Genomic DNA, 25,019 nt, shown 5'->3' on the forward strand with positions numbered 1-25,019 from the left:
TTTGGGAATCTTGTTCTTTTCCCAATGGGAAGCTGAAAAAAGCAAGATATTTTCCAACCTCTGTGCTTGCAATGGCACCTCTGGGGCCCCTTGTTGGGCCTTGGCTTAACTCCCGGAAAAATGGGTTTATTAGTCGTTTGGTAAAACCAAAAGAAAACAAAACAAAAAACAAAAACAAAGAACCACAGGCTTCCTGAAAATCGTGACAATTCTCACTCCTCCCTGCTCCCCTCCCAATTAGGCTGGTCATTCTTGATTATAGATAACGGTAAACTGCCCACTGTGTTTAGAAGTAAGGAGACATTGTATTGTTGAGTTCATAGGATCTAATGGAATGAGCATGGGCTTTGGAGTTTGACAATCCTAGGTACAAACGTGGACTTCAGCTTTCATGGGCTGTGGGACCTGCTTCATTCTCTGAACCTCAGTTGTCTTATGTGTATGACGAGGATAATACCAAACAGCCCACAAGGCTTTTGTGACATGACATAGCACACAGTATGCATGGAATGTCTATCCTCTGAAAAGGTTTCACTTTCAGAAACTGTTAGAAGCTGAGCAGTTCAAATCAATTCCATAAGCCTTTACTCATCACTTACTATGTGAGAAACACACAGAGCAGTATGAGAAGAGCCCCTGCTCTTCAGGAGCTTATAGGCTAGGGGGCAAAGGCAGCCTTGTCCACAACTAATTAGAATCCAAAGCGAGTTGTATTAAGAGCTACATAGTAGAGAGGCACAGAGTGGGGGAGGGGAGTTTTGCCTGGAAAAATGAAACACAATTAATTTCACGTATGCAGTAGAACGAGCAGATTGGATCTGCATGGCAAGGAGACCACTGTGCCAGCAAAGAAAATCTAAAGACAATGTCTTGGGCCTCCCACCCCCCATGGTTCATTCTTTAGGCTTTGCTATTCACTTCTATTCTCTAGGTTTAGATGACTATTCTTAATGCAACATCTCCCAAATTTCCATTACCCACTGGGCTCTTCTTTTGAGCAAACCTTTATTCCACACCTCCTGAACATCTCCTTATGGCTGTCCCATGGGCATGACAGAAAGAACACAGTCAAAGCTGGACACTTTATCTTTTCCTGAAAGCCTCCTCTTCCTCCTTCTCCTGGGATGATCCCCAACTTATTGAAAGCACCACCATTTAAACTGGCCAGAAACCTAGATGTCATCTTTCAGTTTCCTGTCTCCTTCCTTTATAGCATCTAAGGAGCCATGCAGTTCTATTTACTCTGTCTCTCGCATGTTTACCTCTTTACCCTCATAGCATCTACTGTCTGTCTGCTTGTGAGAGAAGAAAGGTGCGGGCACATCTTCCCATCACACTCCCACCTGGAACTCCTCGGGCTGTTTTACAGAATCTGGATACAGGATGTGATCCATGCTCATGAGCCTGGCATCCGAAACCTTTCATGATGGGTCCTTCTCCTCATCCCTCCTGTTGCTCTCTCCTCCCTGGGCCAGATGCTAGCAGGGCTTGCATTACTGCAGCACCACCATGGTCAACACTCTCTGTCATGTTACTACTAGCACAGGGGTTATTTCTTTTTCAGAGAATGCCATTGGTTTCCTGGTCCCCTGATCATTCATTGAGATCAATAATAAACAGAAATTCCTCTCCCTCTAGACAAACCGACTGCATACGTTTATTGTGTTTCCCAAAATATCTTATTTAAACCCTAGAGTCTACTAACTAGATAGTAAATCCTGAAGGGCAGGAACAGTGTCTTTTGCTTACCACTGTATCCCAGTGCCTAGCACAGCGTCCCAATGCCTTGCACATGACAGAATCTTAGTAAATGCATCACAATTAAGGGGTGAAAGGAACACTATTAGCCACCTGACACAGGTACTGAACAATCAAAAAGCATCCCGACAATAAACAATCAACACTGCCGGACTGATGGGGCATGATGGAACAAGAGTCCACGTGACAGCCCACTTGGAGGTTTTCGTATCGGTATCTATTTTTCTTAATAAACAGTAAGCGGGTTGAGGGAAGGGACCCGTCTTCCCGACGTTTATGTCTCTCATTTCAAGATAACAGTCTAGAACCTAGCAGTTGCTTCATTTAAGCTTAGGATCCTTATCTTTATTGCAAGTCCTAGGATGATGCATGGCTTACGGTAGAAGCTGGTCTTACGTTTGTGGTTGTTATATTACATGGAAGAGCAGTTGAAATTGAAAAAAATAAATCAATCAATAAAAAAGGTGGTGCTGGTGTGAGGAGGTGAAGAATCCCTAAATCTAAAATGACCACAGGAAAAAAAAAACAACACGAACATGTTTTATCTCTCATTTGGGAGCTCTGAGAAGCTATTTCAAACTCTGATGATATAAACCATTTAGTAACTAGATAGCACGACAAGCTCACATCACTGTTTCCTACTAGAAAGAGTATGGACTGGGGGTTGGTGCCCTGTACAGGGCTTTCCTGAAAACATCAGCATATTACTCGGAGCCTAGTTATTCAACAACCCCCCTCCCCCAATAACAGTTTAGCAGCAGCGGCACTGAGTTTCCACTTTGGATTCCATGGACTCGGTTCTGAGGGAACATGTAAGGATGAGTCCAGCACGAACACATTTTTGGGAAGGTAAACCCGGTAGTGAGGCATGAAAGGTAGTTAGAGGCTCGTGGCACACAGAGGCAGATACTCTGGATGGACTGCAGTGCACAGTGGGACTCCGAGAAGGCATCTCTCAGACCTGGCCCTTACAGCAGCAGAAACGGATGTGATCAAGACATCCGTGCACTCGTTAACCAACTAGCAGAAATACCACCCCGGCTCCACAGGGCTGATTTCTGAGGGCTTAGGGGCAGGCGTGGAGTGGCTCCTGCTATCTCCCTGGGCTCGCACTGGGCTGATTGCATTCCCTATGTCATTTAAACGTTTACAGTAATTCCGGGTCTTTAAGAATCAATGGGGTGGGGAGTAAAATCACATTAGCTTACTGGTTCTCAGTGTCCTCATCTAGAAAAAGGAATATTTCAGGAGTGTAGTAAGAACGGAGTGAGACAGCAAAGGTCAAGTGCCTAGCACAGTCTCTGGCCCATGGTAAGCCCTGGGTAAATGACCACTTTTAAGGCAGCTTTCAGTATTTATCTCATCACTGACGGCAGAGGCCAGGGCTTATTTACCTCTCTGTCCAGCACGTTACCAGGATGCATTAGGTACTGCACTATTCTTTACAGAAAATGAAGACAAAAAGAGGGGCTAGTGAAGGGAGAGTGGTAAAAAGAGGTAGGGAATGGTAGGCAGAATTAGAGTAAACAGCAGCATGGGGCACATGTTCACTCAGTGAAAGCCGGAATCACCACAGTTGTCTCTGAAGTCCAGGAGGAAGAAAACATGCAGGTGAGGTCTGTACTCAGCCCAGATGCCAGAGGAGTAGCCTCGGGCTTGGGGCGTTTCCATGGCAATTGGACCTGGCAGGAACTTCACAGTGGGACTCAAACAGAAGTGACTTTTCTTCCTTTTTTTTTTTTTTAATAATTTTTATTAAATGGATCGGGGTGCCATTGGATAGTAAAATTATATAGGTTACAAGTCTGCATTTCTATGATATATCGTCTATGTATCCCATTGTGTATTCCCCACCCAGAGTTGGATCTCCTTCCATCACCATCTATGTGACCCCCTTTCCCCACTTCTACCTCCCCCTCCACCTTACCCTCTGGTAACCACTAAACTGCTGTCTGTGTTTATGAGTTTTTGTTTCTCTTGTTCATTTGTGGCTTTCAGTTTTAAGTCCCACATACTCGTACAAGTTCTTTATACAAGTACAACTCAACAACAAAAAAAGCAAACAAGCAAACAGACAATAGTTTAGTGGTTACCAGAGGATAAGGTAAGAGGGGGATAGTAGATGAGAGGAAAAGGGATCAACTATATGACGATGGAAGGAGAATGGTGATGGAAGGGTGGTGAGCACATACCAGGATATATAGACGAGGTAGTGAAGAATTGTATTCTTGAGACCTAGGTAACTTTACTAACAATTGTCACCCCAATAAACTTTAATTAAAAATAAAAAGCAAACAGACAAATTAAAAAATGGGCAGAAGACCTAAACAGACACTTCTCCCAAGAAGACAAACAAATGTCCAACAGATATATGAGAAACGCTCAACTTCACTAGCTATTAGGGAAATGCAATGAAAACTACCATGAGATACCACCTCACACCTGTTAGAATGGCTATTATCAGCTAGACTAGTAATAACAAAGGTTGGAGAGGCTGTGGAGAAAAAGGAACCCTTGTACACTGTAGGTGGGAACGCAGACTGGTGCAGCCACTATGGAAAACAGTATGGAGATTCTTCAAAATATTAAGAATATAATTACCATACGACACAGCAATCCTTCCGGGTATCTACTTAAAACATCTGAAAACATTTATCCGTAAAGATACACGGACCCCTATGTTCATTTCAGCATTATTCAGAGGTGACTTTTTATGAGTCCCTGGCCCAAGGAACTGAGTATCAGCACTTAGCTCTGAGTAAGGTTACAGACAGAGGCAAGGGAGAAACTATGTCTCCCATAATATCCACGGCCTCCTCATCTAGGCTGTGGACTGCATTGTGGGAAGCAGGGACAGGGAAAAAAGCCTCCATTTGTTATGTAATTACTATGATCCAGGCAGCTTCCCTAGCACTTACAGCTATCCATCCATCCATCCATCCATCCAACCATCCAACCATCCATCCATCCATCCATCCATCCATCCATCCATCCATCCATCTTTCCCTGCACTGTTCTAGGTACAGGGAAAAAGAGAGTGAACAAAGCAGCCAACATTTGAAGCTTACGTTTTAGTGGTGGGGAATTATCTCAGGTAATCTTAAAGCAACAGTTACTTCTATCCTCATTTTACACACACATACACAGAGGAGCAGAACAATGAAATGACTTGTCTAAGGTCACCTAATTTGTATGTGGCACAGACAGGATTAGAACCAGTTCTTTCCAGCATCTGCCCTATATCACACTACCTTCCACTTCACCCCAGAATAAGGGTCCCAGAATGGCATCGTGTTGCAGGAAGAACATGGCCTTTGAAGCCGTATATGCCTATGTTCAAATCCGGGCACAAGCACAAAATCTCCATGTGACACTTGCCCATTGACAAAATGCCCCCATCTGAGAAATGGGAACAGTGTTCTTTTCTTCAGAGCTGATGGGGGACAAGAAAAATATAATGCACATAATCGGCACCAAAAAAAAAAAGAAAAGAAAACTTGACAAATGATAGTTCAGGATCATGACTTAAGGTACCCATATGGCTAGGGCCACAGTTATCCCTGGTTTACACCCCAGTTTGCAGTTCCTGCCCCATCACTTTCGAGGGAGTGAGCTGTGCTGTAGGAATTGAATTTCATCAGGGCATATTGATTACTAGAACTGGAGAAAGTTAATAATCTAATTTTCCTTTCATTTCCCTTCCCTCTTACCCCTCAACTCCTCTCATGGCAGAAGAGGATGGCATAAAATGCATTGCTTGAGAAACCCAACCAGAAATAACTCAGCATTGTTGATCCACGTGTTGCCTATAATTTGGAGTATGATTGATTCCCTGTTTCGAGATGCCAGGTTGAGAGAAGAAAATCAAATTTAACTTCAATGTGGAATTAAATCAATCACATTTTACAATGAAGAAAATTGATCTAACCCCGCGAGACCATTGTACGCGGAAAACTTAAATCTGTCATATGTCCTTCTTTCTGATATTCCCGGGCAAACGAGACCGGGTCCTAAGCCAAGAAGTCATTTCTTTCTTTAAATGGCACATGGGGTTGGGGTAAGGGCCAGGGGTTCTAGGAACTCAGGATATTAGGGTAGAGGAGTCCAGGAAGAATAACTGGGACTTGATTGTAGACATAGAAATTTATAGCCAGATTCCTCCGTTCAGTAGTTGCCTATTTTTGGCCAGCTACCTACATTCTTAGAGGCTCCGTGTTCTAATCTATAAAATGGTAATGCTAATCTCTAACTGGTAGAGGAGCTGGGTGGATTAAATGGGAGATCATAATCACACTAAGCACTAAGCACACACCCTCAGGGGTCTATGAGCTCTGGGTATCTTTCCTTTCATCTCAATTCCTCAAAACCTCACTGCCCAATACGTAGATATCAGCAGGATATCTACATGGATATCAGCAGGGCATATGGTATTCTCACCGAAGCTGGAATTCTAGCTTTTACACTTAGCTGTTGACCCCCATGGATGAGTCAACTTACTCCTCTAAATTTCAATGTCCTTCTCTGGAAACTAATTTATTCAATAAGTAGTTACTTAATGGGCATCTACCATGTGCCAGATCTCATATTTTGTGCCCTCCTATTATTTCCAGTGTCTATAAGTATGTCTGAATATATTAGTATCTACCGAATCTATATTAGTGTCTATCTGAATATATAGGTATCTATTGAATGAGTGAACGAATGACTGAATGGATGTTTAAATGTTGTTCCCCGTTCTACCAAGAGGGGTCAGTTTCAGAATATTGCTATTGGTTCTTTTCTAGACAAACATATTCATTTACTGTCTTCAGCAGAGACTGGTCTCTTTCCAGACAGAAATCATGCAAAAACCCCTGGAGAAGTTGCCAACCATCCTGCACATGAGGGTGACGCCTGCAGATTGCTGGTGTGCCCCCTTAACCTTACAGAGTGCCTCACGGGATTCAGGCTGCACCTGAACTCCAGTACCTCTGTGTTTCTCTGCTTATTTCTGGAAACTGAAATTGGGACACATCGTCTGACAACTGCAAGTGTCACGCTGGAGGCAGGAGGAAAGAATATTTGAAACTGGGGCTTTCTCAGAACTCGAGGGTAGGTGGCCCCCTCTCCTCAGCATGACTCGCGTCTGGATTCTGCACACGCTACTTGAGTGTGATGTATCCATATGGGGCATCCTTTCCCCCGTCTTGCCCACCTGGGGCCAAGCCTCTCTTCAGCTCCCCTTCTCCATCTTTGCCATGAACTAGTTTCTTGTGTTCTCTGGCTCTCTGACCTCGGCACTCTCAAATACACAGTATCCTTTAAATCATTTCTAATTTTCCCAATCTCCCACCTTCCGCAGGATTTTCCGTTATAAGACCTGTGCAAACGTTCATCCAGCCTTTGCATACTTGCAGAGAGAGCAAACTCAATCCATATATGAAGCAACAATTCTACTCTCAGACAGCTGTACTAAACAGGGCTAGAATCTCACTCCAGGAGCCAGTTGCTGCTTCTCATGCCAAATGGGATGTATCTAATACCTCTTCTTCAGGGCCACTATTATTTCATTAGTTAAAGGTGGCAATTAGGTTGCCTTGAACCTCCTTTCCTCCAAACCAAACACTGCTAGCTTTATTATTCTAAAGTTCTTTGTTAAGTCTCCTTATTCTACTTCGTATAGATTTGCTTTTTTACGACGGCTTCCCTAGTAAAGTACATGCCATCACCCTCACCATCGTCACCACCAGCACCACCACCACCACCAATTACAAAAACACCATGTGCCTGACAATATAACTAAAAATCTTGCAGGCAGCATCTCACTTACTCTCCACAGAAAGTCCACAGGATGCTGTCTATTATCACCCACAGTTACAGCTGAGGACACTGAGGGCCACCACTTGCCAAAGGCTGTGTAGCTCAAAGGAACAGGACAGAAATGGAAGACCATTTGATTTCAGTGTCCGAGCTCTTAACCTTTAGCCTCCATAACGTCTCTATTGATGTGCCCGACGTGCCGTGAGCAGAGAAGATCCAGCCTGCACTGCCAGGCTACTTATCAGCTCGCCCTGTGGTCCTGCGATGATGATGGGGAGACTCATAGTGGCCTCACCCTCCCACTGCTGCTGACTTCCTTCAGGTTTTCAAAGGAACATCTCCGCTTTACCAAAGGGGGGCAGAAGGTGAGAGGGGCAAGCCAGATGGCTGTTTGCCTCCTCTCTGACCCCAGAGAAATACTACGTGGCCTCAACTAGTTCCGCTTGCTACTTTGGGGCCTTTGGGGAACACGTTGGCCAGCTCTGTTCCATGAATAAGAAGGCCTGGATTGCGGCACCCTGGGGAAGAGAGCACAACTAGCAGAACACACTGATTACTGAGTCTCTCTACGGCAATTACAGACAGCTGTGCCTGGAAGCGTGAAGGCAACGTCAAGTGATGGCCAGTGGAGATGGTGGTGGTGGTGTTGGCGGTGAAAATATACATAGTGGTATATTTATCAAGTTCTTATCTATTTACCAATATTCCCAAATCTCTCATTCACTTTTCACCCAAATCCTCTGCAGGAGGCATTGCTATGATCTCCAGTATACAGATGAGGAACCAGAGACTTAATGGTGAGCTCACGTTTAGATGGCAGAGGGATAATGGGGCCTGGGAGCCCCCTCACCTGACTCACAGCCCAGTGCTCTTTCCACGACATCATACCCTGCCCTCACTGGCAAGGACTGAAGGTATGACTAGAATCTGTGGCCCCTGCCTCCTGACCCACTGATCATACAAGTGTATCCAAATGCCCCAAAGAGCCAGTGCAGATACGTCTCACAAAATAAAATGCACCATGAAAAGAAAACTTATCCATTTTCAAGAAATTCTAGGACATGCTACATTTTACATTCATCTCTTGAATTGAGTATATATCTGGTATTAAAATCTCCGAAAAGTCTTGCATTCAATTCTCTTTAGTAGGATTTCACCTGGTGTGTCCTAGAAGCATTAGTATATTGCAGAACCATTATTGTATGGAAAACAGTAGGGAAACCAAATTTATACAAAAGTTGCTGTTCGTAATATCAGTAGCTCCCCAAAAATTAATTATTTGCTCTATGCCAGGCACTGTGCTAAAGACTCCATGTGCATTTAGTTATTTAAACTTCTCAACCATCTTGCAAGGCAGGGAGTACTGCCTCCATCGACAAATGGAAGAACCAAGGCTGAACCATGGTCAGTTTTGTCTGACTCCAATGTCTGCACTCTTCTGGCTCCCAAGTGTTAGAAGAAAATGGAGTTTTAGAGTCACAGGAAAATACGTGCAAAGAAAGAAAAGAGGCAGGTACAAGAGGCCAGTTTGGGAGGATGGAGTCTATTCAACTGATACTTTGCAGGCTGATGAAATGTATTAGGGGAAGGATAAGGATGCTGAACTCAATAGATGAAATTGCAGTGTGCAGACAAGCCGTGCAGAAGGTGATTCAAAAGAGCTGAAGTTCAAGAAAGGCTCAGAAGTCAATGAGAAAGGTGAAGGAAAGAAAGGTAGCCTTGAGTTTCACATTCACAGGCAAACATCAGCTGGTATTGACATACAATTATTATTATTTTTTAAAAATTTTCATTGGGAAAAGGGAACAGGACTTTATTGGGGAACAGTTTGTACTTCCGGGACTTTTTTCCAAGTCAAATTGCTGTCCTTTCAATCTTAGTTGTGGAGGGTGCTGTTCAGCTTCAAGTGGTTGTCCTTTCAGTCTTAGTTGTGGAGGGCACAGCTCAGCTCCAGGTCCAGTTGCCATTTCTAGTTGCAGGGGGCACAGCCCACCATCCCTTGTGGGAGTCAAACTGGCAACCTTGTGGTTGAGAGGACAGGCTCCAACCAACTGAGCCATCCAGGAGCTCAGCGGCAGCTGAGCTAAAGGTACAGTGTTCAATCTTAGCTGCAGAGAGCGGAGCCCACCATCCCTTGCAGGACTCAAGGAGTTGAACCGGCAACCTTGTGGTTGAGAGCCCACTAGCCCATGTGGGAATCGAACTGGCAGCCTTTGGAGTTAGGAGCATGGAGCTCTAACCGCCTGAGCCACTAGGCCGGCCCCAATTATTATTATTTTTAAGACACAGGTGCTTGATCCGGTGTTCACCCTCTTAGACTAGAGGCCATTTAGCTGTGTCACTGATTTCAGCCCACACCACTGATAGAAAGGGGTGTGGCAAAGAAAACCTGGGGACCAAGTAGTGGGTACAAAGGGACAAAGAGCAGCCATACGTTTTTAGGGCTACCAAGAAAGATCAGGGCCAATCATCTCCCATCTCCCCGCAAGGCACATTTCTAACTGCTTTTTTTTTTCAGCTTGATTAGTCACTTTTTCATTCTTCTGGAAGTCACTGGACTTTGGTTCAAGGTTTGTGAAAGCAGGAGGATAGAAATAATGTTTATTGTGCATTTAACATTTACTAGGTCTGCTGTGGTTTCTTTTACCTATAGAATCTCTTTCATTCCATATGTTCACTGTCAACTCTAAGCAATGCTGCCATTATTTGACACTGGAGAAAATATAAACTCAGAGAGTATTATTGACTTGCCCACAGGCTCAGAACTAGTGAGGGACAGAGATAGAATATGTACCAAGATGTATTGCCCTCCAAACTCAATGTTTCTTCCATTACATTACACTGTCTCTAAAGGAAGGGGGCTTTTTGAAATTCCCATGCTTTCTTCCTCCACTCTTTTTCCTGATTCTCAGGCTGTACCTAAGAAATAATGGAAAATGGGGCTTTGCCTAATGGTCTATAAATGCTCTACTGCAGTTTGAGTTGTCTGTCCCTTTCTTTGTGACAGGCTGCGTGAATTCCCCACACACATCTGTTGTCTTTCCCACTTTACTGAACATGTCTAAGGTTCTCAAGACCAGAGAATTCCCATCCCCTGGAAATCTGCCCTGACCATTGCAACTCACAAAATCCCCAAATTCCTTTGAACTCCTGTCACAAGTCTCATCTGCTCTAATGTGAATCACAGAATCTGAGAATTGCAGGAGACTAAAGGAATTTTGACCTTAATATATTACACAGTACAGGGAGTGACTTGCAATCCTTCCCCTCGTGGTCATCCAGGATTTGTTCGAACATCATCAAAACTGGGAAATGATTAGCTCCAAAGCAAATGAATGATGGTGGTGATGGTGGTGGTGGTGGTGGTGGTGACGGTAAACACGATGAGGATGGCATGGATAACTTTTTGGGATGCACTTACTGTTCATGACATATTGTACTGAATATTTTACAGATATTACTTTATTCGATCAATCGTAAAGTTTTGTTAGCGCCTCATTTTGCAAGCAAGGAAACTGAGTCTAGCCCAAGGCTACAAGGTTATCACGCGGCAAAGCCAGGATTCAAATTCTGACCTAGATCCAAAAGCTCTTTACAGTACTCCATAGTCTCCCTTCACAGTTTACCTTCAGTAAAAGGGCTGTGTCAGTGTGAAATGAAACTCTACCCTTAGAGCTATGGCCTGCTGAACAACGTTCCTGCCCTCAAGAGTTCCATAAACTTCTCTCCATCTCTTGTCTCTAAGGCAGCACTTCTGTTCTGCCGATGGAAAACAAGTCCCCTATTCTTCTGTTGTTCTAAACATTGATACTATCATTTGACTCCTACATGCAGGAAATAACCATGAGCCAGAAAAGCCGAGCTAAAATAGTTGTGTTAGATCGGTTAGTCTAATACCTTACACTAAAGGTGAGGAGAACAGGAAAGCAGCCTTTGCCAGCGTCACATTGCCCAGAGCCAGACCAGGAACCCATCTGTCTCAGCTCCCACAAGTGGTTCTCTGTTCACCACTTGGGAAAGATGTCATATTGTCCAATCTTAACCAATATCTTCTGGAATAAAGACAGTACATCTTACACCTCTCTTGCTCCTTGTGGGACTGGCCATGGTATCCTACACATGACTGTATGCTAGTCGGGTCCAACAAGAATAATTTGGTCAATATCAACACAATCAAAATGAATGATACCTAAACATTCCCACAAAACAACCTGAAAAAACTGGTGTAAAGTCTAAAAGCACAGTAGACTAAGGTAATGGGAAGAACGGAGGCTTTGGGGGTTGATAAACTTGAGTTCAAATCCCAGCTCTGTCAATTTCCTGTTGACCTTCAGCAAGTCTCATTATCCTAATCTGTAAAATGTGAATAGCATCTACTCCATGGGGTCATTACAAAGATCAAACAGGAAAATATTCATTGTATAGTCGGTACTCAATGAATAGTAGCTTTTATCATCATCATCACCATCATCATCATCATCACCATCATCATCATCATCATCACCATCACCATCATCATCATCATCATCATCATCATCACCATCACCATCATCATCATCAATTGTAAGACTGATGAATGTAGAGACTGGTCTTTGTATTCAGGAAACCGCCTGCATAGATTCAGGATAGGTCAAAAGTGGAAGAAAAACCACGTGGTCAGAAGGGTTTGAGTTTCTACTCAGAGAAGGGTCAAACGCATGTAGGGCACCTACTACGCGCTAAGCCTCTGCTGGATTCTTGCATCCATTATTCAGCTTGCTCCTCACAACAACCCTTGGATCCCCATTTAATGGATCAGGAAAGTAGAGCACAGGGCGGATACGTGGCTTGTTGAAGGTCATACAAGTAGTAAGCTGCAGAGCTGGTCAGGTCACTCAGGTGCACCTGACACCCTCCACAAGACAAGGTCCACGTTCTGAAGGGAGTAAACAGGATTGCACTGGTGATTATGTCAGGAGAGAACACCAGGCAAAGGATGTGGGACATGCAGCCTTGAAGCAAAGAAGTCTCAGGCAGAGGGGCTTCTTGACGGGGGCATTGTAGAAGACACGGAAACCCAGAAAGAGGGAAGGGAAACAGATACCCCACATGGGCACCTGTTGTGAAAGAAGGCGCCGGCCTAGGTGCTTGACATGCACTGTGGCACGTAGTGCTTAAAACCACGCTCTGGGTGAAGTAGTCTGATCTCTATTTAATCAATGAGGAAAATGAAGTTCAAAGACGGCAGACACTTGTCTCAAGTTGCACAGTCAGAGGCAGAAGTCAGATTCCACCCAGGTCTTTAGTCATCCAGAAACAGCTCTGTTCTTCTTGCTTCATATTGGGCTGATCCCCTTGCAGGTCTAAGAAACTAGAAGGAGCTTCGACCTGAGGAGGTGGATTCCAAGACCAAGGGTCTCGCTTAGCACCGAAATCCTCACTCTTGCGAAAGAAGGCACTGGGGCCAGACGGGGAAAAGAGGAGTCCATCTTTCCCTAGGTGTAGAGTTCCGTCCCTGGGGGACTTGAGTAGAACAAGGATGGCTGTCTCCAGCTCTCTAAGTGGGGGGAGGCATTTACCCCTGTTTTCCAATCCATCACCTCCTCTTCAGACTACTAACATTTCAGCACAAGCAAGTCTGCGTCATGTTTAAACAGCCATCTGGAGATAAACAGCTTTGCCTGTAGACCTTTGAAGAGGGAATATAAACGAGGATAAAAGAAGAAAAAAAACGAGCGAGGAAAATATGTTCCTATGAAGCATCTTTGCCTAAATACTTTTGCACACAGAAGCCTCACCCCATTTCAGGCTGACATTCGGGCCTAACCCTTTCAAGCCTGCTGGTTTAAATATGCCACCTCCAAAAGAACAATGGTGATCTTAGCCTAACGTACATGCCAGACCCACATCCTGCCTTGTTCTTTAGTGGCAAGGAAATGCTTGGGGTGGGGTGGAGAGAGGCTGTGCAAAGAGCTCTGTTCTAAGAATCTATAGACCAAACTTAAATACCGGCTCTGCCATTACTCTCTATGAAACCTTGAGCAAACCCCTCCCTTCTCTGGACTTCTGTCTCTCTCCCTACAACAGGAGGAAATCCATTCATTCAACAAATGTTTATTGAGGGTCTATTCTGCATTGAGCTCCGTGTTGTGATCTGGGGATACAGAAATCTGAGCCATCAAGGATTCCAATGTCCAGGGGGAGAGCAGGCTCCTAAATAACAACAACAACAACAACAAACAACAACAACAACACAATGTAATGCCAGGGACCATGATGGTGCCAGGGGTCAGCGCAGAGGAGGGGGACCCTAGTCCAGGTTTGGGGGCCAGAGAACCGTTCCTGAGAGCTGAGGCTTGGAATATGAGAGTTAGCCGAGTGGAAAAGCAGGACTTGTGGTCCAGGAGAAAGGCAGAGCAAGGGTAAACAGGGCATGGCCTATAGAGGGGCAGAAGCGACAGCTGTACGAGTATGTTACAATATTGCCAGAAGAAGCTGGAGGGAGGGAGGGACGGAGGGAGGAGCTCGCACAGGAAGTCACGGACCACTGCAAGGAGAGTGGGCTTGGCCCCCCGTGACTTCTCCAGGCCTTTGAGGCCAGCCCCCCGCCACTGTGCAAACCTGGAATGCATCCTCATTCATTCGCTTTGCCAACAAAGATGTGGTATCCACTGCCAGACATTGCGTTGGGTGCTGGGGATACCGCAGGGATGTGCAGGAGTGAGACCCAAAGACCTTGTGACAAAGGATGAGATTCACAACTGTGCGTCTGGAGTGGAGGACGAGGAGAGGCACTTGGGTTAGAGGCATAAATCTCATTCTGCAAAGACAATCTATAAGCTTGGAAGGCCTGTTACACCAGAGGAGGCTGGCACACATCCTGGATAGAATTGGAGAACCTGAAACTTGGTGATGAGCCATTCTCCAAGTCTACTTCATGAGCAAGTACAAGTCACCTGCAATGGAATGTAGATCTGGTTTGGAGGAAAGATGGCAGGGGAGTCTGGGATAGGCAGCTTCTAAAATGGCCCCGAAGGGGTCGGAACCCCTGGCATTCACAACCTTGTGTAATCCCCTCCTTTACCCATTTGACTGTGTCTGCAGCCACAGTGTGGGAAGCCATGTCTAAGACTGGAGCCCAGAAGACTGAGACTTGCATTTTGCCCACATGTTCTCTGCCTCGTCTCACTTCCCTGCTCTGGTGAATCCAGATGACATGTTGTGAGCCATTCTGTAGGGAGGCCCACGAGACAAGGGACAGAGAGTGGCATCTGGGTACCAGCCCTCATGGAAACGATTCCTGGCAGCAAGCACATGAAGGACCTGGGAAGCAACTCCATGCCGATGACGTCAGGCAGGCTCCTGAGAAACCCTGAGCTGGAGGACCACTGACTTAGGCAGCACCTGCCCCCCCCCCCCCCCGCAGCCCGCGGAACAAGTGTCTGTAGAGATCATACCTGTTTGTTGTTTCCAGCTGCTATTTTCAGAGTGATTTGTTACACAGCTGTAGACAACTAACACCGGGACCCACTAAAATGAATAACTGAGAGAATCTAGACAGTCCTCATCCCTAGTGAGAGATTCAGAGGCCTTCCGATTGACGACACCTCCGTTCATTTAAAAAAGTGGTCCCTGAGCATATGGTATGTGCTACATTACACCCTGGGCAAGTTGCAGGATTTGCCCCGGAGCCAGGCACAGCCCAGTCTTGGAGAGACCAGGGTCAGTAGGGGAGGTAAGGAGGAGACCTCATTATACTGTGCCAGGATAACTGCCAGGTTGTTTTACTGAAGACTTCATAGCCTGGTAAGAGCTGACAGGAAAGAACCACCGAAGTGTGCCTGACAAAATCAGGGCTTTGTGGAGCAGGAAGTTCCCTTTGTGTCTGCAAAGGCAACTCTTGCCTGAAGACCCTATGTTTACACATCAATCCTGGAAGCTACGTTTGTGAAATGGAGGGCTTGCAAGTTCTGCGATCGGACGAATTAAACTTGAAACCCAGCTCAATAATTTCTCAGCCCTGTGACCTTAGAAAATCAATAGAAAGGAAGTGCTAAGAACATGGCCCTTCAGGTCTCACAGAGGTGTCATCAAGCACCGGCACTGCCCGTAGCTAGTGGAGGAGGCTGGTACACGTATCTGACCTTTCTAAGTCTCAGTGTCCCCACCTGTAAAATGGGAACATTTAACATACCCAAGTCATACAATTACTTGAGCCAAAGCAAGAAGAGTTTTTGCACAGTGGCTGATAACACAAAAGACTCAGTCATTGCTAGCTAATATCACTGAGAAAGTTACTTAAAGTCTTTATGTCTCTTCATGCGTGTGAAGTCCTCAGCACATTTCCTGGTGCATATTGAGTGCTCAGCAACTGTGAGCTGCTATATATATACCATTATTATTATTATCAGCAGAGGCCTAGATTCAGCGAATTGTCATGGCTCATCCCAGACGAAGGCCTAGCCAGTGATGATTCTTCCCAGTCACATATCCTCGTGTATTTATAAAAACGCTCCCTACTCCACCCCTGGGAGCCCTTGGCTCCTTGTGCGGTGATGAAAGGGCACAGATAATTTCTGCAGGAGCAGCTGTGTTGAGGCATTACTCAGGTAGAGCTGACAGGAACATGCTAGCAGTGGTTCCCTAAGTTACTGTAATTCAGGTGCTACCCACACCCCGCGTGTCCTGCCTGTGCTGTTAAATTTATGGAACAGCAATAACAGTAACAACGTTAGCACGTATTTATTATAAAATGCCTGCATCTGAACAGCCTGAAAAGCTGAAATAGAAGCCCCACTAAATTTTATAGAAACCTATGTATATAGGTGAGGATACGAATATATGCTGGAGTGTGTAAGAACTGAGATTCGGAGGTAGGTATGCTTAAGGTAGAAGTAACAGCAGTCCTGGGAATCGTAACTATGGATTTCTTCTTCCATTTCAATTGTCTACTAGGATCAGCATTAGCATGCTGCTGCCTTCTTGGTTTTCCAGTAGTCAGCAGCTCAAAGCATAGAAAACACCATTATAAAAATCAGCAGAGTTCAAATTTCCAGATCTACCTGTCTCTGGCTACGTGACCTTGGACTGGTCACTTCTGTTCTGGAATTCTCAGGTTCCTCAAACGATAAAATGAGTGCAATAATACTTCTAAAATTCTTGTGTAGAAGATATGTACTCCCTCCTCCTCCTCCTCTCCTTTCCTTCATATTTCAAACTATAAATGACAGGATATACCAAAGTTCATTGGTTTTACAAATTAATCTTCCAAGGGACTATCTGCAAACTTTATTTAGTAAAATCCTATAACCAAGGAGAGAAGAATGTGAAACCTATCACCCACCTCCCATGTGACTCCTTTCCTCAAGGGCATTTTCTCCTCATTTTCTCCAGTGCAGGGCGTAGCACTTTATAGCACCTAAATTAATATCTGGTTAATAAATGGATAAATGAATAAATGGACATAGTCCCCAGCCAATCAACTATTTCAGAGAGAAGGAGCAGTCGTCCTGGGATCTTTCCAAAAGGGAAGGAAATACAACCCAGTCTTTACCTTCCTGGTACAGAGACTGAGGTAAGCATGAGTTTCAGCTGAGGAATTACTTTGTCTCACAATAAAAATAGCAATAGCGACCATTTCTCTGTGCTCAGTGCTGGGCTAGGCTTTCCATGGAATGATCTCCTCTACTCCTTGCAACACCCTGTGATGGAGTTACTCTTACTACACCTATTTTACAGAGGAGAAAATTGAGTCCATATAACTGAAACTTCCTTCCTACGATCCCAGAACCAATAAACTTTGAACCCCAGATGGCTGACCCCAGAGTGTAGCCTCTGAAAGTGCCACACTACCTCCCGGGTGACAGCCTTCTGAACCTGGAGAGGAGACAGCACCCCCACCCCCAACATGGTTAAGTCTCCAGCACTGCTAGGCAGAGGGAACCGAAACAGAAACAGATGTGGCCCCACCCTCGTGAATGTGTCCGTCTCGTGAGGGTGGGAATTTACAGATGTGAACCTATCACTTACATTCAGATTCGTGCTAGGATAGAGAAGAGCAGGGTGAAATGAAAAACATATCGCAGAAGGATCTCTCTGGCAAAGGGACAGTTTAGCCCAACCCTGATGGGGGAAAGGAAGGGTGTTCCAAGCAGCAGCATGGCTATTCCAGGGCGAAATGTAGTGGAAAGGTGATGAGTGACAGGACACAAAGCTGGAGAGGTGGGCACAGAAGGCCAAGTTCAGGAGTTTGCTCCTAACTATAAGAGAGCAGGAGAACCTTCGACGGGTGCTGAAGAGGAGGTGGCATGACTAAGTTATGCGTTATGATCTCAAGCTGGCTGTGGGGACGAATGCTGTCACAACCAGAGGAGTGGTGAGGAGCAAAAGCTGACATGACCTGATTGTGGTGACACTGGGGGGGTAGGGGGGGAAGAAAAGCCATTGAATGCATGGTGCTTTTGGAGGCAGAGCTGGAGGATCAGATCTTCTGGGAAGTGGAAAGGGGAAGAGAGGATATATAGTATCTCAATATGTCCACCCAAACTCTACTCCCAGGCAGAATTTCTTCAGAGGGACGTCTCGCTGCCACAGAGACGTGTAGCTAAGCACACAGAATCTCCTAGGAAGGGGTTGGTGTGTCCGTTTTCATTCAGGGCTGAAGACATTTCCCACCCTTCTCTCCAGTGCTGATTATTCATTTAGCATCCGACTGTTTATTTATTATTTAATCCACACACATTTACTGAGTTCCTGAATATCCTCTATGGGCCAAACTGTGCGAGGCACTGGAGATACAGGGAAGACGAGGCAGTGGTGGTCCCCGAGAGACGCTTCCTCGGTGTGTGGGTGGGACTGGACCCACGGCTCCCTGGAACTGGCTCCAATCAGCTCCTAATTGTTCAAGATCCAGGGATATTGTAAGGTAGCTGTTAAACCCGGTGCCTTGAAATTGAACACGGTAGGAGAATTGATACCAGGGAAATTAGAAAATGCTACGAATAAGGCTTATTCCCTTTTTTTTTCTTTTTGTCCAAGACAGCCAGCTTGCCAGCATACCATGGGTTGCATTAGCTTGCCTCAGTGGGGCTGACAGTCTGAAGGTTTCTCTTCCAAGCTCAAAGAAGTTAGAAATATTTGCAGAAACCTAGGGCACAGTTACAACGGCACACTGATTCTTTGTTTTAAGAAGTCTAAGAATTTCAGGGCCAGGTGGCAGACTTTGGAGTCAGACAGACTAGGGTTTGCAGCCTGCTGCAGCACTCGCTAATGATCCCGAGCAGGCGATTTACTTTAGTATCCTGACCCTCACCCCCTGAACTAAAAGTGGAAATAATGTATAAGAGCTCTGACAATTAAGTTTGCAGATTTGTGGCAATGATGTTGCTAATGTTTTTTGATATCAGAGGGTTATTCATTATGAATTTGTACCAACTGGATAAGAAGTTAACTAAGTTTACCATTTGGAAGTGCTGAAAAGGCTGCGTGAAAAAGTTAGACGACCTGAATTTTTCGCCAACAATTCATGGCTCTTGCATCATGACAATGCACCAGCTCACACGGCACTGTCTGTGAGGGAGCTTTTAGCCAGTAAACAAATCACTGTATTGGAACACCCTCCCTACTCACCTGACCTGGACCCCAATGACTTCTTTCTTTACCCGAAGATAAAGGAAATATTGAAAGGAAGACATTTTGATGACATTCAGGATATCAAGGGTAATATGACGACAGCTCTGATGGCCATTCCAGAAGAAGAGTTCCCAAATTGCTTTGAAGGATGGACTAGGCGCTGGCGTCTGGCGTCGGTGCATAGCTTCCCGAGGGGAGTCCTTCGAAGGTGACTGTAGTGATATTCAGCAGTGAGGTACGTAGCACTTTTTCTAGGATGAGTTCGTGAACGTAATTGTCCGACCTCATATACATGATGATACTTGTGAGTGCTTTGCTTGGTGTCTGGTACTTAATAAGCACTCAGCAAATGAGATACATTACTAATATTGCTCCTTTCCTATTAGTTTCTAGTGTACCCTACAACCCATTTTGCTGTTGATTTTCCTTAGTTAACATTCAGCCTTCACTTACACACTGCCGGGAACAGGGATCTCACAACTCTCAATGCAACCCATTCCATCTCTAGTCCGTTCTGAGTGTAAGAAAAATCATTCTTGACCGGAAAAGCAGTATAATTTCTGCCAATAGTCATCATTTATCTAATAATGTACAACGCAAATATTTGCTACATGCACATTCAATCATTCAAGTTGCGTCAAAGTCACAGACCAAAACAATCAATGATGTACTATAAATTCTGTTTACTGATGAGCTCGTAAAGGTAGAGCAGTGGCTACATTTATTAGCCATGTGACTTCAGACAACTTACGTAACCTCCCCTCGACTTAATTTTCTCCTTTGTGTATTTGTACTCTGTAGGTGGTTGTCAAAAATTAAATTCACATGTTCTCCAAGCTTGAATAGGAGCTGATAAATTGATAAGTATAAGCTAAAAATGCCTAATGATACAGAGGAGATAACATTGTTTCTGAGAGTCCCTGGCATGCTTTGCGGTAAGTACTAGGGGCATAAAAATGAATAAGAAACAAGGCTGCACACGTCAGCCACATACGACAAAGTGCATTAGTGGCAAATGCTATTTTCATAAGGAGGTATTTGCCCCAAAGAAGTATGTGCTCTGTGCATAAATAAGCGTCACCAGGGTCCAAAACTCAGGGTCGCCTGCAGCTCTGCAGCTCACCATTACAACCTACTTTCCCCCTTCTCTTGTCTGCAAAATGAGGACTAACGGCTGCACGTTCCTTGTAGGTTGTTGTAAGGATTACATGAAGTAATACGCATAATGTCTCTGACACAGGGTCTGGCACATGGTAGGTGTTTGACAAATTATTGGCTTGAGAATAAATAAATGTGACTTCTCTTGAGTCCCCAGAGCAGTGTAGTATTAGAACAGCTCATTTTCACGTTTATTACTTTCCTCCGTTGCACACTCCCCTTTACAAAGCATTAATCCTTGCTTACTCAAATTCAGCCCAATTCCAGTTCAGTTCATTCTTCTCTTACCTTTATGGAAAGACAGCCCCCTCCCCCATCTGATTTGCTGATGTGTAGGTTAGTTTTATTATCGCAAACCTTTGTATAGACTCACTGGAGAAAGGGGTGGTGTCTTTGCACACAGATGATTTAAAAACATCTCAGCGTCCAGCTTAAGCCCTTGACATACAGACAGAGGCAAGTGGGTAAATCCTGAAGTTAGTGGGAAGCTGTAAATTGTGCCTTACGAACGCACATTATGCAATTTGCTATATAAATTATTAGTGTCGGTCAGGGCTATGGCTTGTTTACATTCTCTGAACAAGGAAATGAACACTATCATGCTTGAACTTTCGATGGGAGGATGAAGACGGAGAGCAGGCCCCCAATTCCGTCCTCGGAAGATTTCTTGCCCCTTGTGGAAGGACAGGTGGTAGGAAGCAAGGAGGAAAGGAGACATTTGGAAACCTACCATGTGCCACCTGCTTCTTTATCCACAGGATTTTGCTTAAACCTTATTATAATAATGTCAGTACTTCTGCAGAGCACGACAAGAGGCTCCAGCGGCTGTGGTACCTGCCCAAGGCCATGGCGCTGATACGTGGTGGAGTCGGGACTTGACGCCAGGTTTGAGTTCAAAGGGCAAGCCCTCTCGCGCGCAGCACATTGAACTCTGCACAGCAAGAAGCTGGCCCTATGTGGCACCTACTCCCACAGCACCCATGCGCAGTGAGGCCTCTGAGCGGCCCCGCCCACCGCCAACGCTATGCCCAGGGATTTACCAAGGTGCCCTCCACGTCTGCCCACCTGCTAATCCAGTCACCATCACACCATCTCCGTAGGGTCACCTCTGCCTCCAGACAGCCACTCCTAAACCACTCAATAACACCCAGCACCTAAAAGGGAATCTTCTCAGCAGCTGCTTTACTTTACTGAGCAGATACAGCTTCGCTTGCTCCCTAGCTCAGAATTCCCTATGGGGCTTGTTAAAAATAGTCTCTGGGCCCTACCGAGGACCTACTGAATAAGGATCTCTGCGGGTGGGGCCCAGCAATCAGACTTTTAAATGCCCTCACCCCCCCACACCAGAATTGTTAATCATAGTCCCTGCAGACGGAGAATCAGAGGGAGATTATTTAAAAAACATCTACGAGGTCTGACAATTAAGTTTGCGAACTCATCCTAGAAAAAGTGCGGCATACCTCACTGCTGAATATCACTATGGTCACCTTTGAAGGACTCCCTTTGGGAAGCTATGCACCTACGCCAGCGCCTAGTCCACCCTTCAAAGCAATTTTGGAACTCTTTCTGGAATGGCCATCAGAGCTGTCGTCATATTACCCTCGATGTCCTGAATGTCATTGAAATGTCCTCCTTTCAATAATATTTCCTTTACCCTCCAGTAAAGAAAAACGTCACTGGGGGCCAGATCAGTTGAGTAGGGAGGGTGTTCCAATGCAGTGATTTGTTTACTGGCTAAAAACTCCCTCACAGACAGTGCAGTGTGAGCTGGTGCATTGTCGTGATGCAGGAGCCATGAATTGTTGGTGAAAAGTTCAGGTCATCTTTTCACGCAGCCTTTTCAGCCCTTCCAAATAGTGAACTTGGTTGGTATAAATTCATAATGAATAATCTCTCTGATATCAAGAAAGGTTAGCAACATTGTTGCAACAAGTTCGCAAACTTAATTGTCACATGTACATTTGAGCTATGCATTCAATGGAATCTATTCTCAGGCCCAAAACCATGCTCTTGGGTGCCCATGGGTGCTGGTGCCTTCAGAGCAGTGGTGACAGTGTGTGTGTGTGTGTGTGTGTGTGTGTGTGTGTGTGTACACGCGCACACGAGTGTGCACTCTTCCAGCACACTGTATAGAGATACTACAGGCGGATTTCTTTAAAATTAACTTCACAAATGATATTTATACGTAGTAAATGCAATACTATTCCTACTTCTCATACATAACAGGTTAATCAAGCTTGTGAACAAGACTAGAAACTTAATTCTTATTCATAACCCTACAGATTTGCAGGAAGAGTGTGGACCCAGGAAATGTCCTGAGGGGCTAGCTTTGGCTCCAAACCACCACCTGTACCATCACCATCCCTCAGGCACAGCAGAGGAAGGGGTTAAGTAGAACTCCGTGTACAGCCTCAGAAGCTTCCCAGACCGGTTGCATTCTAGATAAGTACAATTGTTATGAAATAGCCTTGGCACCCAACCATATTAGCTTACACAGACTTTCGTTATAATCTTGCTATGTCAGGCATCGTTTTCATTCAAATGCATCACATGGTAAAGTGCCAACTAGAGCTATTCTTAGAAATAACCATAATTTATAACTTTCTACCCTTGAGGTGCATTTCTTAAGTTTAAAGAACCACTCGGGGCTCATCTGGGCACCTGGCGGGCATCACCATAGTACTATAACGCTTTTGATCCACCAGGAGGTAGGTCAACTTTTGTGGGCTAGCAGAGAGATTTTGTCCTTGTTTATGTATTTGTTTTTATGAGGAACCACTTTTTTGTGCCCCCAAATCTTAAAAACAACTGTCTAGCAAGCCACTGGGCTCCGAGGGGTTCTAGCAAAGGGTGACTAGGGGTGTTGCAAACCACAGGGCCACGAGAGCTGGATGCAGGCAGCACTAGCTGGGAGCTATAAATACTGTGCCAAGTGACCCTAACAAGCTCTTCTATCCACTGGGGCTGTTCCAACAGCTTTCTCTTTCGGATACATGAATGCAGCTGAAAGATTTGTTTTCCCGAGAGCTTTTTGGCTGCCCTGAGCATGTCAAGGGACTTTCCTGTTTCTAATTATCTCCCTTTATGTTCAGGCCGAGACTTGTTAATACAATAAACCGGCGTTTCCAGGATGCGCTCACAAAGCAAAAACATCTCAAGGTGTTTTACAAGCACACGATCATGTTGAAGCAAATGAAATTCCAATTAAAGATTAACAGCGGTGTTAGAGAGCTGTTATCACGGTCCAGCCAGGGCCACTGGGACGGCTGGGACTGCCTGCAAGCTGCTTTGGTCCAGCTCCTTCTGTGGGATCTATTAGGCAAAATCATCTTTGCCCAAGGCCCAAGGTCCCATAACATCAACATTGGAAAGATGTTCAAGATCATCCTGGCTGAGCCCTGTCGTTTCAAATGGGGAAACTGAGGTCTAGAGAAAAGGGGTGATCCAGTATCACCCAACACCAAGAATCCAAGCTGCCTGAGAGGTTCCCAAGAGCCTCCTGTCAACTGACCTAGGACCCCATCTGGCTACTTTCCAAAACCTATGAACATTTTCCCTGCTTTCCCCTTATCAGTGATTGAATTGTAGTCCCCCAAAGATACGTCTAGCTGGAACCGCGGATGTGTTCTTATTTGAAAAACGGTATTTGCAGATGTATTTAAGTTCAGGATCTCAAGATGAGAGCATCCCTGATTTAGGATAGGCCCTGGATCCAATGACGTGGGACCTTATCGGAGAAAGACAAAGGGACATCGGAAACATTCACAGGGGAAGCCCACGTGAAGTTAGAGGCCGAAACTGGAGCGATGCATTTACCAGGTAAGACACGCCAAGGGCTGTCATCATCCATCAGCCAGCAGAAGCTAGGACACAGACAGGGAACAGATTCTCCCTCAGAGCTTCCAGAAGAAATCTGATCTGCCAACACCTTGATGTTAAACTTCTGGCTCCCAGAACTGTGTGAGAATATATTTCTGTTATTTTAAGCCACCAAGTTTGAGGTAGTTTGTTACAGCGGCCATGGGAAACTAATGTCTGCCTCTTTCTGAAATGCCCTTCATCACCTCTTCCATATGGCGACTCCCTACTTTTCTTTTAAGACTCATCTTTAATATTGCTGCCAGCCTATGTGTGAGCCTTTCTTAACAATCTCCAGCGAGTATTGATCCTAATTTCCTTGGCATCTCTAAGTGTATTTACCCATAAAGTTCATCTCGGCATCTGTTACCTATTATTTAGTTACTTATCTTTCTCCCCTACCAGATTCTGGCTTCATCTAGAGCAGAGACCACATCTGATTCAGGTTTGGGCCCCAGAACCAATCACGCCCAGATAAGTGTTTAGGACATGTGTATAGAATGAATGTAAATATAAATGAATGACTTAAATCCTTGTTCTCTTCCTCCTTTTCCAATTATATACCCACTGCATCTCCATGCCCTTCTCCTAACCTTTCCCCCTCCCCTAACCTGAAGTCTATTAAAATGTAAACTTAGAGACACAAGGCAGTATAATGTCATACAAGCACCAGCGTTAGGGTCAGACACACCGAGGTGTATGCCCTGATTCTATCACTTCCTAGTAAGTACCTGGAACCTCCAGGAACTTCAGAGTTCTCATCCTTAAAATGTAAGCAAAAGATTAAAAGAGTTACTGTAATTAATCTGGACAAGACCTCCTTTCAGATAATAGCA

General features: G+C 45.0%; 1 protein-coding gene across 1 annotated transcript in view; it reads right to left on the bottom strand.

The window, feature by feature from the left end:
- ASTN2 (astrotactin 2) overlaps nt 1-25,019 on the bottom strand; it is a gene marked incomplete at its 3' end in the record, with an annotated part of 830,851 nt that overhangs the window by 495,546 nt on the left and 310,286 nt on the right. The window lies entirely within an intron of this gene.

Source organism: Rhinolophus hipposideros, assembly GCF_964194185.1.
Source record: "Rhinolophus hipposideros genome assembly, chromosome: 11".
NCBI lineage: Eukaryota > Metazoa > Chordata > Mammalia > Chiroptera > Rhinolophidae > Rhinolophus > Rhinolophus hipposideros.